General features: G+C 44.2%; 1 long non-coding RNA gene across 2 annotated transcripts in view; it reads right to left on the bottom strand.

Moving 5' to 3' along the window:
- LOC147999478 (uncharacterized) overlaps positions 1 to 14,640 on the bottom strand; it is a 121,781-nt gene that overhangs the window by 71,386 nt on the left and 35,755 nt on the right. The window contains exon 3 of one of the 2 annotated variants that reach the window (XR_015643635.1): positions 1,752 to 1,851. The exons of the other annotated variant lie outside the window; for it this stretch is intronic. This is a non-coding gene — a long non-coding RNA (uncharacterized LOC147999478). The remainder of the gene's footprint in view (positions 1 to 1,751; positions 1,852 to 14,640) is intronic. 2 annotated transcript variants of the gene reach the window in all.

Here is a 14,640-nt window from a genome sequence, read left to right on the forward strand (position 1 = left end):
ACGTAGCTGGATTAGAAGCCAAGCAGGTTTTTGCTTGTTTGTTTGTTTGTTTGTTTGTTTGTTTGTTTGTTTTTGTATGAGCATCAAGGCCCCATAGCTACCAAGCCTTGAATACAACAGGGCAGAAATTCCCACTGGGACTGAGCCCTCCCTGAGCCTTTGGGTGCAAGAGTGAAAAACTGTGCAGAGACACTAATTGAGTCTAGGAAGGAGCAGGCTCACAGATTGAGAAGTTCATGGTGGTTTCTCTAGGAGCCTTCTAGGAAAATACCCAATGGGTTCACACAGTCCCAAGATGGACCATAGATTTGTCATCAAGATTACTCTATAAGAGAGGCCATCTGAGTTGGAACTGAAGGTCAGTTTGTTCATCCTTTGACCAATAATGAAGGATTTAGGTATAGTCCAAACCAAGGCCTGGATCCATGATCCCCACAGTAGCAACCTCCAGAGGGAAGCCAAGAGTAAAAACAACCATACTCATGGGTTGTGCACTCTACCTGACATGCACCAGAAGTTTGATCCCTCCAGGCCTGCAAGGACTACTGATAGTATCATGATGACCTAACACCTTCTCGTTGCCATTTAGCACAATATTTCTCAAAATGCGACTCCTTAAAATGGAGGCATCAGCAACCTCTTTACTTGGGTACTGGATACAGTGCAAATTGTGTGTGTGTGTGTGTGTGTGTGTGTGTGTGTGTGTTCCCACATATGTGCATAGGTACATATGCATGTATGTGCATGTACGTGTGAAGTCAGAGGTTGATGTAGCTGCATTTATCCACTCATCTCTACTTTGCCTGTTGAGGCAATCTCTCACTGACCCCAGAGCATGCCAGACCAGCTGGCTTGCTCTGGGGATGCCCTGTCTCTGCTTTCTGAGTCCTGGAATTACAGACAGGCTGTCGTACCCACCCAAATCCAAACTTTGGTTTGAATGCTTGCAGAAGGCAAGTGCTTTTACCCCCTGAGTCATCCCCTAGCATTACAATGCAAATTCTTGAGCCCTTTAATCAGAAACTCTAGGAGAAGGCTTAGTTATATGGGCTTCAGCAACGCCTCTGGGGAAGTCTGAGGTGCACTGGGGCTTGAGAACTACCCTTCCATTACTGAAGAGGAGCTGGTGTGAGACACCTGGGGTTTAAACCCTGAGTTAGTCACTAGATAACTCCTACCTCCCTCTCAGCTACTCAGGCTTTCGAACATAGGGTTTCCCACCTGCAGGGAGGAAAACATAAATAATAATCAGGAGATTGTCCTGAGGATTAACAGAAGGACCTCAGGCAGGCTCCTAGTACCTCTGTTCAGGGCCAACAATGGACTAAGTTTATCCTGATCTTCACAATAGCAGTTTTCAATAAGGAAGCCTAGCAGGCCTGGAACATTATTTATAGCTTCATGGAATATGAATGTGTGTTGTGGATGCTCATGCCATCCTTAACCTCTGCCCGTTAGAAGATAACAGCATCCCTATCTTGTATCTCCTAACTATGTTGACCAAAATCATCTCCAGATATTGCCAACCATCTCCAGACAGCAAAGTTCATCCCTTTTGAAAAAAACACTTCTTTTTTTGAAAAAGCAACTTCTTAAAAGTTGCTTGAAGGAGACAGTCCTTCATGTTGGACATTGACCAACCTCCAGAAAATCCAGAGACTGAACGAGAAGCTCAAAGGTAGACCTAAAATTTGGGGCTTTACATTCTCAGCTCTCACAATGAATAAGAGAAGCATTTTCCCACCTCTTACCTTGTTTGCAAATAAAGTTGAGTGGAGGAAGGGGGAAAGAGCCAATTTTCAAGGTCTTATATTGTCTCTACTCGAGGCATTTCATTGCAGGCCACAGACTCTGGGGATAAAAAAAAATTCGACTTCATGACATTCTTAAAATTAAGGAAGTACTCTGGTCAAGAGGGTGCCAAAGGTCACAGGTGAGATGAAAACATGAAAATCCTGGTTGGGGTTATTAACAATGGTTTCTGGGGTAGCATGAAAGGGTTTGCCAGGCCCAATGTAATCTATTGGAAATGCCTATACAAAGTGATGTATTGAGAACACTGCTTCTCTAACTGACAGGGAGAATGTACCAAAATTGATTAGTGATGTCTGCCATGGACAAGTCAAGGGAAAGTAGAAGTGCTTGGGCACAGTGTCTACCAGTCTAGTTTTAAAGTCCTTTAGGCTGCATGTCATCACAATTTTGATTAAATGATGAATGAATGGATACGAGAATGGCTCTTATATTTAATTGTCTCAAAGTTTCAGCTTAGAGATATGCTTAGCTATTAGTCGTGTATATAAATAAATTTCCAAGGATCCATTTTCAGAGTTGTTTGAGGGCATATTCATCGATTCAGCAATCCATTTATTTTGTTTTCCATTTCTACTGTACTTAGAATGGGTGCCAAGCCCTGCTCTAGGGTGATAAAGATATACTGTGTGGAATGGATAGCACTGTGTGAGGCAAAAGTTAAACAAGGGCTGGGGAGATGCTCAAGTTCAAGTTCAATAGTTCAAGTGCTTGACACACAAGCATGAAAAACCACATTCCCAGAGCCATGGACTGTCTGAAGCAAGTTGACTAGCCAGAGTAGTTATATTGGAGCGCTCTATGTTTAATTGAGAGGCCCTGTTTCAACGACTAAGGTAAAAAAAAAAAAGCTACCAAAGGCTCCCAGAGTCAGCCTAGGCTGGGGTGGAGTCAAAGAACTGAGAGATCATGAAGAAAGGGATGAATTGAAAAGGCCCTGACCATTCTTGCAGAGGTTCAGGAGCAAGGATGTTCAGGGATGTTGGGTCTCCTGATTAAGACGTGATGAATAGTAAGAAGTCTACTTCCCAAGATCAAGAACCAGATCCATTTCCTTAATTCTTCCATCTTCAGAGCTCATGCAATCTGCAGGTGATACGTAGAAATGAAGAAAGTGGCTCGATGTAGAGGACGATTATGCTCAGAGGTCTCATTGGACCTCATAATTGTCTAGTTAGAGGACATAGGGAGACAAGGGTAGTGTCTCACAATGCAACGAAGTATCAGAGCTGGGATTCAAACATGACTCTGTGTGTGCACATCAAGGCGCAACTCGTGGGACTCTATTCTCTCACTCAACCTTGTGAGTCCCGGGGACCGAGCTCAGATCATCAAACTTGGAGCCAAACGCCTATTCAACCCACTGAGCCACCACATTACCCTGGCCCTAATTGGTCTCCTTTTGAACTTGGGAAATGATGGAGTCTGAAACTCAGAGATCAAAACAGAAGCTGTGTATCTGCTGCTGAGGTTGGACTTGTAGCAAACATCTAGTCAGCATTACACACAGGGCCTGCTCTGTAGCTCTCTATGGCCAAGGTCATCCCCACCATGTCTTGTCACATTGCATTAGCTCAGGTTCAGGGGAAAGGTTGAACTATTTCTTGTCCTAACCATAATTCCTAACGTTTCCTTTGGATTTGTGCCGAACTGGTTTAGCTCAGCTCTGTTTTCAGTGGACAGGAGGTAAAGAGTCTAAAGTTCTCCATCTCTTGGGAATTAGTTCTCTCCTGCCTTCCCACCTGAGTCTGTTATGTTATAAACCAAAGCCAGTCACTTGACAAGCTCTGCAGTACTCGGCAAGGTTTCTAATTTAGACACAAATCCTCCCAACTTCAGAACCCTTTCAGACCAAACCTAGGTGTCCTTGGCACATCTCAAAAGATGACAGAAGGCTCTGCCTCCTGACAAAGGACAGAAGAGGTGGTGAAAGCAGCTTCTCTGTGGAGCCCACATCAGAGGGCAGCTGGAGATGAAGGCATGAGTAAGAGTGTTAAAGAGGTAGCAAGGCGCATGCCCTTCCTCCAGCACCACCAGTTCCACTAGGTGACTCACACTGTGACACCCAACACCCCCACACACCTCCGGCATCTATGAAGAGTCAGTCTAGGAGCTGATGTGGCTTACCTGACTGCAGAACACAGGAAACAGGCAATCTGAACCAGCACACCTGAGCCGCGACACGTCTACCTGAAGGTCACCCTCTCTCGCTGTGAGAAGCTTCTGAGTGAGTTTTCTTTAGTCATCAACATTTTGAGGAGAAAAGTCACTGCAGCTAATCCAGCCAGCGTAGACCTAGTCATCAAAGCATGACATCTTGGCCCGGGGGTAGGATTTGGAGCAGTTTTTCTCAAAGTTTGAGGGACTAAGTGTAACCGTGGAGCTAGCCCATGGGAAACTTTCTCAGCCCTGGCCCTTGAGTTTCACAAGTCATTCTGTAACCAGAGATCAGATAATGCTCTAAAGGTGTCCTGGGTTTATCAGACTGTTTAAAGAGTGGACTCCAAAGAGGTAGCAACTTCCACAGGAATCACATGCTGGGAAAAAGAAAAGGCTCCAGCAAAGGGAGACCTTCTCTCCCAGGAAGAAATTCCCAAGTGTTTATCAGATCACATTGCAGGATAAAACTGAGACTCAGTTATGAATCCACCTTGACTGTGACTACTTAGATGTGCATATCCTGGCCCTCTATTTAAATTTTGACCTCATTTCAGGACCCAAAGACAGACTTTGGGACATCCATTGGAACTCTTTGTTCATCTTCCCAATACAACCCTGTCTCAAAACAAACAAATTAAGGTAGACAGAACATAGAAGGCACACAACTGAACATGCACATGTACACACAGACACACAGACACACAGACACACACACACACACACACACACACACACTTAATTTAAAGTGTAAATCCTAAGCAGTTGTAAAGATTACTATCTCAGAATAGATATGTAGCTCTTTCTATCAGACTCGGCTGTTTCCCAGGTCTCTCTGTTTTGAATTGCTTTCTCTTTGTAAATGCTAGAGGAAATCATTAGAAACATTGGAAGCACCTGTCTGAGACAGACCAGTTGAGGGTGTTCAAAACAAATCATGACATTTAATAGTTTAACTTCACAAAAGTTATCATCCAGGATTAAAGAGTAAGTTCACTCCATAGGGTCACTTGGGACTGTAACGTAATAAAGTCTCTATTTTGTAGCTGAACCTTCAGAAACACAAGGCTTCCACCTCATCTCTACAGAGCAATAGAATAACAGGAAACATCAACCTGGCTTAGAAGTCTTATGGGTTTGTTTATGCTTCTCCTTCGTGCATATTTCTCTTCTTGGTGGCCACAGAAGATTGTCTTTCGGTTTCCCTGTGATTAGCACTCCCAATGTGCTGGGAGCTATGTTAATTAACTTCTCCAAAGCCCTGGAGTTGAACCAATGTCTACATCATGGTAATCTATAAGCAAGTACAATTTGTTGATACTTAACATAAGTATTAACATATCCAACTTCTTCACCCACCCTAAGGACATCCACCAAAGTACCCCTGCCCTTGAACTATTCAGAGAACATTTGCTGTTGAGATTTGGGGGAGAACCTTCATCATACTAGCAAAGGTCCCTGTGCTTTCTTAAGTTTTGAGACCATTGACCAGGCCATGGTCAATCATGACTACTCATAAAGTTAAACACAACATGAACTTTTTCAAGTTGATGTGACATTCATAAAAAGAATGTGGCTCTGCTAAGAATTACCAAAGACTTCACAGAAAGTCTAGAAAAGTAGTTTCCAGGTTGGCTGGAGAGCTGTGTACATTAATCCAGATAGGATCTTAGTGAGGCTTGGTCTGCTGCCATGTATTTTGGCGCCCAAGGTCTGGTTGCCTCCAGGGACAAAGAAATCCTCATGTACACCAGGTGATGCCATCATAACCTTGCTCCTTAATTTGAAACTATTGGTTGAATAAAGGTGCCCACAGCCTATTGTTGGGCAGAAGAGAGGTAGGCAGAATTTTCAGTTCCCCAGTATGGGGTTTGAGGGAGGACCACAAGGAGGAGTAGAGGAAAGAAGGTGGAGAGAAGAGAAGATGCTAAGGGGCAGGTGAATCATGAAAACATGGCCATGAGGGCTGACCAATTGAAGTTAAGAGAGGCCCAGACAGAACAAGGCAAGTTATAACCCAGGGTTATTGATAGGGAAGTAGATACTCATAGCTTAGAGGTTAGATATGTGCCCAGCTCTAGTGCTTAATAAGCTTATCATAAATATAAAAGTTTTGTGTCTTTTATCTGGGAATAAATGATCTAAGGTGGGGTAGAAATCCCACTTCAATTCAGATTAAAAACTTATTATAACAGGATCTTCTTCCCTTCTTTCCAGTCTCTATGACATGAAAGTCTCCCTTATAAGGGTTCATGTGGACTGGCATTTTCTGGTGTTGGAGGAAAATTCTAGATGTGATGCACAGCCTTGAAGATCACACAGTGTCTCTCTGTCCCTGAACTGACAGTTATCCTAATACTTTATTTAATATGAACATCCTAGTTGTACCTGCACAGGGCCATGCAATGCCAAGGTAGGGGTAAATTTGTGACTTTTTCCTACACCTTGGGTCTGTGGTTCTGGTTCACACAACTTCAAGGGGGAAGATCCTTCCTTCCTGCAAAGTAACTGCAAGTATTTTTCACACCAAATTCTATGCACAACGTTCTTGTTAAAAAGTCTATCCCAGTCACCATTTCTCTTGTTTCTCCAGTTATAGCAGCTGGAGCAGCTAGTACAGGTTTGATGCACACATGCTGGTGACAGAATGTGAATTAGGCCGCTCCAGAAAAGCAAGATCATGGCTTTTCTGGTTTCCCGACTTCTTTCTGCTACCCTCTTAACCTGCCTCTACCTTGGGTTAGGTTTTCAAGCTGTCATGCTTGGCCCTGACAAGACTGGAAACCAGAGCTGGTAGAACTGAATGACAAAGGCAGACTTCCTAATTTGATGAGCAGAACTAATGTCCTGAACTCAAACACAGACTGTGCCTTTTTCTGTGTGACGTGTAATAAGTGCGTTTGTCTTTCTATCGTCCACTGTGTGAATTGAAGGCTGGAGCTTTGCTCTATGTACGCAGTGAGGTGATGTCCAAGAACCTACCCAATGCCTGGCTCATTTAAGAACCTCAAGAATGATTGCCCTAGTTATGTTCTATTCAGCTACCACACATGGTTCCAAACCCATGGTCACACAGATAGTCTTGTTAAATGTGGTGGGTCAGAAAACAGAAAGACACACATGGTGGTTTGAGTGAGAAATGTCCCTCACAGGGTCATGTATTGAATACTTGGTCCCTGAAGAGCTTGGACAGACACATGAACATACATCAGTTTATCAGGACTAAAGTGCTAGATGTCATGGCATTTACTTCTCTTTCCACGCGTACTCCCCCACTTTCTATGACAACCCTCAAGCCTTTACTTCTTAACTGGACAGACTCGAAAGCATGTGCCCCAAGCAAGCAAGATATGGCTACTCGTTTTAGCAATTGTCTTGAAAAATTGGTCATTATTGGAAGTGACCAACCATCTGGTAGCAACAGCCTATAGCAAGATTTTCAACTAAAAAGGCAAAGATGATTTTAACAAATTTCCAAGGACTGGTCAGTTGGGAACGCCAAGACTTGGTGCCTGACTGGAGTCTCTTGGACATCTTTTTATGGCCATGAGAAATGCTACTGTTTAGATATAAGGGCCATTTAGGTCCATTTCTCTCTGTTTGGTGCAAGAAAAGTATAGTCATGGTCAGACACAGGTAGGGATTTGTGGGTGGGGTGAAGTGGTGCCCTTCTGCTCTAAGGACACTTACCAGATTATAAAGCCCAATCTAAATATTGCTTAAAACTAAATATTCTATTGGAAGACTTATTTGATATGTGAAGTAGTTCCATTTCGTTATTGTTTATTGTTTCTAAGAGATAGGGAGCTTAATGTGAGCTCATTTAAATGACAACGTAATAATAAGTGGAAAGTCCTGACTGAGATTATAGATCTAGCCTCAGGCCTGGATGCATTCAAAACAGTTGGGAAAAGAGTTGATATTTCTCCAATTATTTACCTAACTAACCCTACCTAGATTGGTCCCAAGGGCAGGCCAGGTCCTCAAGAGATTCAGCAAAGGCAATGCAGTGTCCCCAGTCTCATATGCCTCAGTTTCTACCTGGTGATGGTGTTTTTGAAACTTCTAGCATTTAACAAAGTAAGTTGCTGGGGTCACATGGTTGGCTATCTTGCCCCTGGCTGGTTTCTGCCTTTCACTTTTCCCAGTCCACAGAGAGTTAATGAGTTGCCTTTACTGAACATTCCCTCCATCAGGTTATTCTTCCCAACCCATGGAGCCAAGTAACGAGTACTAAGGCTTCTGGAACCACGTACCATGGTAAATCACTCCTTCCTGGAACTGTTTGTTGTGTATTTTGTTCACAGCTACCCAACGTGATTGAGGCAGTCCTCCCATCTGGAACTTGAGCCTACTTCCTACCAAACCAATCATTGTGACGTGGGAAGGCAGGGCACTAACTAATGAGCAAGAGGAGGGGTGCCTCCTGGGACAGAAGCATGAGAAACAAGAAGAGTGGAGAAGCAGGTTCCACTGGAAGACTCTGAAGGTGAGAACAGAAAGATCTAGAAGGAAGCTGAGTCCCTCAGACAGACATGTTCACCCTAGTATGAATTAATCTCATGGTTAGGATTGGGACGCCATATGTAACAAGAGGTCAGACTAGGGACTAAAAGGTTCATTGTGAGCCTTGGGGATACTAAATGCAGCCAGGAAAATTAGTGCAGGCATAGGTTAGTTGTTTGGGGTTTGCAAGTGAAAGTAGGCTTGCACCAAGCTAAAGAATCTTTGGGCTCATTAAATGCTAAGTACCAAAGCAGGAGTGGCTTTGGGCTTAGTCATGCTGTCAAGATACCCTGCTTGTGAAGAGGTGTTCAGCAGAGACAAAAACATATATTCTTTGTACCTTTATCACTAAAAGGAGAGGAGAAAGCGAAAACTCCTTGCCCAAAGGATGGGTCTCTCATTGTCAAAATTGAGCAAACTTTATTGCTGTATGTCAGGTTCTCCCCATTTCTTAAACTTACGTGTGGCTCAAGTGGGACCATGCCCAACATCCATTCTTCTGTTTTGCATGTTTGGTCACCAGTAAGGCCAAAGCCGTCCAGAGGATAACGTAGAGGATGCTACGTAGAGGATGCTCATGCTAACGTAGAGGATGCATGAGCCTGAGGCCAACCTGACTACACAGTGAGACCCTCACGCCAAGACAAACAGAAATCTCAGCCTCCTACAGTGGCCAATGTAGTAACTGGATCTGCGGGCTGGGGACTCTGGGAGTCTTCAAAGAACATGAGCTTAACACTGTTCAATGCTAAGGACAATAGAGCCTACCCTTTCTACACAGACTGAAGATGGTCTGTGGAAATCAATCCAGGCAAAACTCTCAGGCAGAGAAATATGGGCAGTGGTCACTGACTTTTACCCCAGGGATGGTGGAAGCAGGTCCAAGGTCATGACTCACCCCCTGCCTCTGGATGAACTTGCGGTACTGAGCCCTACTTTCCAGACTCCCTTATTATCCTTGTTCAGATCAGAACCCCAACACCCACTTTCTACCACCATAGTTGCACTTGGAGGACTGAACACTGTGCTAGTCCCCCCTCCTTTTCTGTACTTTAGTAAACCGAGAGGAAAAGCCAGGTTTATATTGACTTACAAAAGTAGGGTAGACCACACTCTCCAACATGGAGGGGATCACCAACCAAGAACAAGGCCACCTCCAGTGGGATGGATGAGACTCGTGTGAGCACAGCCTGTGCAAGGTGCTTCTCTTATTCAATTGGCTTTGAGCTCAAATGTGTTTAGTGACCAAAAGAAGGGAACAATTAAGCAACGTGGTGATAATTAATCTTGGTCGCAAACTCACTGAGATCTAGAACCAGGTGGGAAATGGGCCTTTAAGCACGCTTATGGAGGATAAATAATGCACAGGTTTGGTTAACTGAGTTGGGAGCCACCATTCCTGGGCCTGAGGTCCTGGACTATATCCTAAGGAGAATGCGAACCAAGCACAGGTACTCATTGTTCTCTGCTTCTTGACTGCAGACACAATGTAACTAGCTTCAGGTTCCTGCTGCTGTGAGTTCCCCACAATGATGGGCTGTGACGGAACCATGGGCCAGAACAAACCCTTTCTCCTTCAGAGTACTTTACCATCTGAAATGTCCCCCAAATATCCATGTTTGGAATGCACAGTCCCAGCTTGTGGCACTATATTAAATGCTGCAGAACTTTCTGTGGGTGGGGCCCAGTTGGCACAAGTAGGTCAATAGGGGATTGGGGGGCCTACTGTGAGACTTAGAAGATTTTAAAGCCCCTGGATCTGCTCCCCATTTCTCTGACGCCTGACTTTCTGACTGCTTTGCTACCCTGCTGTGGTGAACTTACAGAAACCGAGCCCTTAAGGCAAATCTTCCTTCCCTTAACTTGCTCTGTCAGGCATTCTGCTGTAACTATCGAGTAAGTGACTAGTGTGTCTGAATGTATTCAGTTCTTGCAATAGATTTATGAGTCCAGTGTTATATCATCCAAGGTTGCTTGTACCAGACGGGGAAACCGTAGGCATGAGAAATTGGAGGCACAGGTTCAAGGTCATGAGAAGCCAGGATTCAAAGCTAGTCTGACCCTAGAGCACGCACTGGAGCTTTGGTCAGCCAACTCTGGATGCCTGGCACATGGCTATGTCTTTCCTACCTTGTGAATATGAGATCTCTACCCCTCACTCTCCTTCTCTGTCCGAGTGGAAAGTGGAGACAGCAGAACTGTTTTGCGCATGTCCTACCTCAAGGCCAGGACACTGGGCACGGAGCTCAGTACCTGGTAGACACTACCCAGCGGCACTGTCCCTCTCTTCCAACTGGCCATATCACCTGATAATTGAACTCCTCCATTGAGGAAACACTGCTTCTGGTGTCCCCTAAGGACTGTGAGTGGTGGGAAGAATGTCACCCTAGAGTGGGGCAGCCTGCTGCAGTGTCTTCCCCCGACACCACGGACTCCTCCAAAGACAGGGCTGATTTCACTCTGAACTCAGTTCATTTAAGGTCTCCACCCCAGGAAGAAACTCGGGATCTGCAGCAGTGAACTCAGCCACATTTGTTCCCTGCTCCAAGAATAAACAGAGAAGCAAGCTCCCCATGCCTCCCAAAGCAAAGCGCACTGACTGTGCTGGGAACAGATGAGTTCTCTCTGTTTGCATCAATCGTGCGACTGTTTGGTCCAATTATTCTCACCACTTCAGCAATCATGGGCTGCTTGTTTGAGAAGAAAGAAATAACAACAGCTTATCTCGTTGAGAGCGAAGAACAAACAGTGAGAATTCAAGGTCCGCTCCTAAGCGCTGCGCTCTGGCTTTATTGTGCTAAGGAGATGATTCATGTTCTCATAGCAACTTGAGAGTAAGAAAGTGAGCAAGAAAGAGAGAGAGAGAGAGAGAGAGAGAGAGCGTTCTTCTGAAAAGGATTCAGTTGCAGTAGATAAAAATCTTTTCAAAATCAGCCCGAATGAAGATAAACTATTTTTATCACTCAATGCAAATCTGCTTGCCACCCCAAATGTCTCTTCTCCTTGTGACTGATTTACATAGGTTTAGACAATTCTCTCAAAGAACACATTTCATTCGACTAGGTAATGGACAAAACTCTTAATGCTGCCTCATGGCCTGTTGGAAGCCTGATGTTTTCAGAGGTACACTGATCCTGAAACAGAAAGAGGCAAGGAAAGGAATATTGAGCCATTTTGAGTATGGCAGAACCTGGAAGGACGGAACCTCCCTTCTCTTGGCCATGATGACCAATCAAAAGTGTCTATGTCATGGGACAGCTTTCTGACTTCTCCCCCACCTGACCTTTCTCACAGTTGGAACCAGCAGTCAGGGAGAAGCTAAGGGAAATTATTATGTTTTTCATATCCTTGCTGTTAACCCCATTTACAATCCATTTCCTGTTGTGTTTCTGGAACTCCTGTTTGGTTTTCTTTTTTTTAACTTCCTGTATAACCTTTGCTTCAACCCCTGGATAATTCAACAGATGTCTTGATACCAAGATGGGGTCATCTCCAACTCTGTCTATTATTGTCGCCTGAGAGAGGCAGAAGTCTTGATCCAGGCTGGAAACTGGCTGGCAGAGGTGGGCTGTGGTGCTACAAACAGGAAGCTGAACCAAGGGTTTAGTCCCAGTAAACCACCAGTATCTGACAGGGCAATGGATGGAGAGAGTAATGACATCTCCACACCTAGAATAGGAGGCTCTTGCTCTCTACCAGTCAGCTAGTCTGTCTGTGGGTTATGGAATAAACAGCTGATATTCTGTTACCTACCAATACAGAGGAAGAAATTTGGTCTCCTCAGGAATTAGAGCCCCCGAAAGAACAAGAAGACACTGGAAGACAGATGGAAAGCTACATGGACCGAATCTAGAAGAGATTCTATATAAAGAGAATTAGCTTACCATTAGCCATAAACCCTTGAAAGTTCAAGGTTTTAACAGAGTGTTCCTGTGGCAATTGTGTTAGTGGCTTTTGTATTGCTCTAACTAAAATACCTGACAGAAGTAGCTACAACTAGTTAGCAACATTAGTAGCAACTTGACTAGTTAACAACTCAAGTAGCAACTAGTTAGCAGCTTAAGTAGCAACTTAAAGTTGTGCCTCATACTTTGAGAAGGTACAGTCCGTCACAGGAGAGAAGACAGAATGAGGTAGCAGAGTTAGACCAGACCAGAGGTGGCCTATGACCCTGGCTCCTAAAAGTTCCACAAACCCCTAACACAGTGCCACCAGCTAAAGATCACCATTTAAGCTTAACACAAGACATGGAAAATACCTGAGACTCAAACCATTACATTTGCACAAACCGTTTAGCTCAACAAGGTAGTAAGCATTTATGGTTGCTCTTCAAAGTAAATTTTCTCAGCTAGAAGCACGGTGGAGGTGGTAGTGTCTTACCAGTCTGAAGTATGGCTTAAAAGTAGATAAGGGATAAACTCAAAGTCACCATACAGTCACAAAAGCGGTCCCAGACATAAATGCAAAACAAATAGATAATGTGCACACAATACCACAAGAAACAGGGACAAAAGAAGTAGGGGTGTTGATGTCTAAGAATTGCTTGGAAGACTGAGGAAGAGTTTGCAAATATACAGTGAGTGCAGAAATAGACAAGTCTGTCAGATTTATAAACAGCATGGCAGGCTTGGCTATTTGTCTATGATAAACATTTCTAAAATATGTAACTAGGGAAAGAGATGTAAAAACAACGCTGGGAAGTTAGGGGTGATTCATGATGTATGTGTTTGTGTGTGTACATATATAACTATATGTACACCCACACATATGAATGTATATGTACCCAATATGTATTTTGTACATATACATATGTATATATGAATATATATTGTATATACACATATCATATATGAATATATATACATATATATAATGTGCAAACATTAATACCACAAGATAAGAAAGAGTGACAAAAGAAGACATCCTAGTTGGTGTCTAAGAAATGCTTAGAAAGACAGAGAGACAGAGAAGACAGAGAGAGGTAGAGACAGAGACAGAGAGACAGAGATTGCCTATATCATGAACTTCTATGGAGTTAAAAAGACAACCTCAGATGTGGGTCCTCACCTTCTGCTTGCTTGAGACAGGGAATGTACATCATGCTAGCTGGCCTACAGGTTTCTGGGGAATTCTCTTGCCTCATCCTCTTTTCTCCCTATCGGGGTGTTCTAGGGTTACAGCGCTTGTGAGAGCTAACATATCTGCATCTTATGTGGGCTCTAGGGGTCTAACTCAAGTCGTCAGGCCTGCCCTGCAAACACCTTTTCCTCTGAGCCATCTAGGGAGGCCTATTTCTTTGTCTCCTTGTTAGGCCACATCATTTCTAGTGTTGCTAAGAGGACAGAGAAACCTTCATGGACCACATAGCATACAACTCATGATTGCTCTCCAGGAGAACAGAGAGACGCTCTTCTTTGAGAAGAACAGAACACTCTTCTTTGCAAAACCAGAGACAACACCCCTGACCCTTGCAAAGATCACCTCTGCACATAGCTCTGTAGCTGCACACTAGAACAACAGCCCTGTGATCCATCTCTCCTCGAACACAACAGGATCAGGGGTTTCCTCTTCCCCATCTCCTTCCTCTCCTTATCCCCTTCCAGACAGCCTTGGCCAAGAGCCTGTTTTGGTCCCAGTGAGGATGGAGGAAAGACTTCCTCTCATGAACAATTCCCTGGCCACAAGCTGGGTCGCCAAGAGGCCCACAGCTTCCTTGGCTGGCTGCCTGAAGACTTTGGTGTCCGAGGATTCTGTCCTGGTATAGTATGCATGGTGATTGCTCTCATGGGCTGAAATTTTCACTCTGTCCTAGCCATAGCCTGGCCCTAGATGGCTTGCCCCAAGGACAACATGGATGCTGGTACTGGACAGAGAAGGAAGATCGAGGAGGCTGTGCAGATTGCTTCCTCCGCCACCAGGACACATCCAGAGCCCATTCCAGTGTGGAGCTTGCATTTTACCCTGCACTCTAATGCAGAATGCCTTTGCCTCAGTTTCCCTGTGTGATAGAGGAGGTAACCTCAGTATTAAATATACTAAGGGTCCCTAGAAGAAAAAGATAAAACTGTTCATTCATTTCACAGGTACTTACAGACTGTCTATAATGACCTTGAGGTATTTCTCTTGGAGTTTACTCAGGTTAAGATTGTAGAAGTAGTAAGAGCA

Source organism: Rattus norvegicus, chromosome 19 (genome assembly GCF_021556685.1).
Source record: "Rattus norvegicus strain SHRSP/BbbUtx chromosome 19, alternate assembly SHRSP_T2T, whole genome shotgun sequence".
Classification (NCBI taxonomy): Eukaryota; Metazoa; Chordata; class Mammalia; order Rodentia; family Muridae; genus Rattus; species Rattus norvegicus.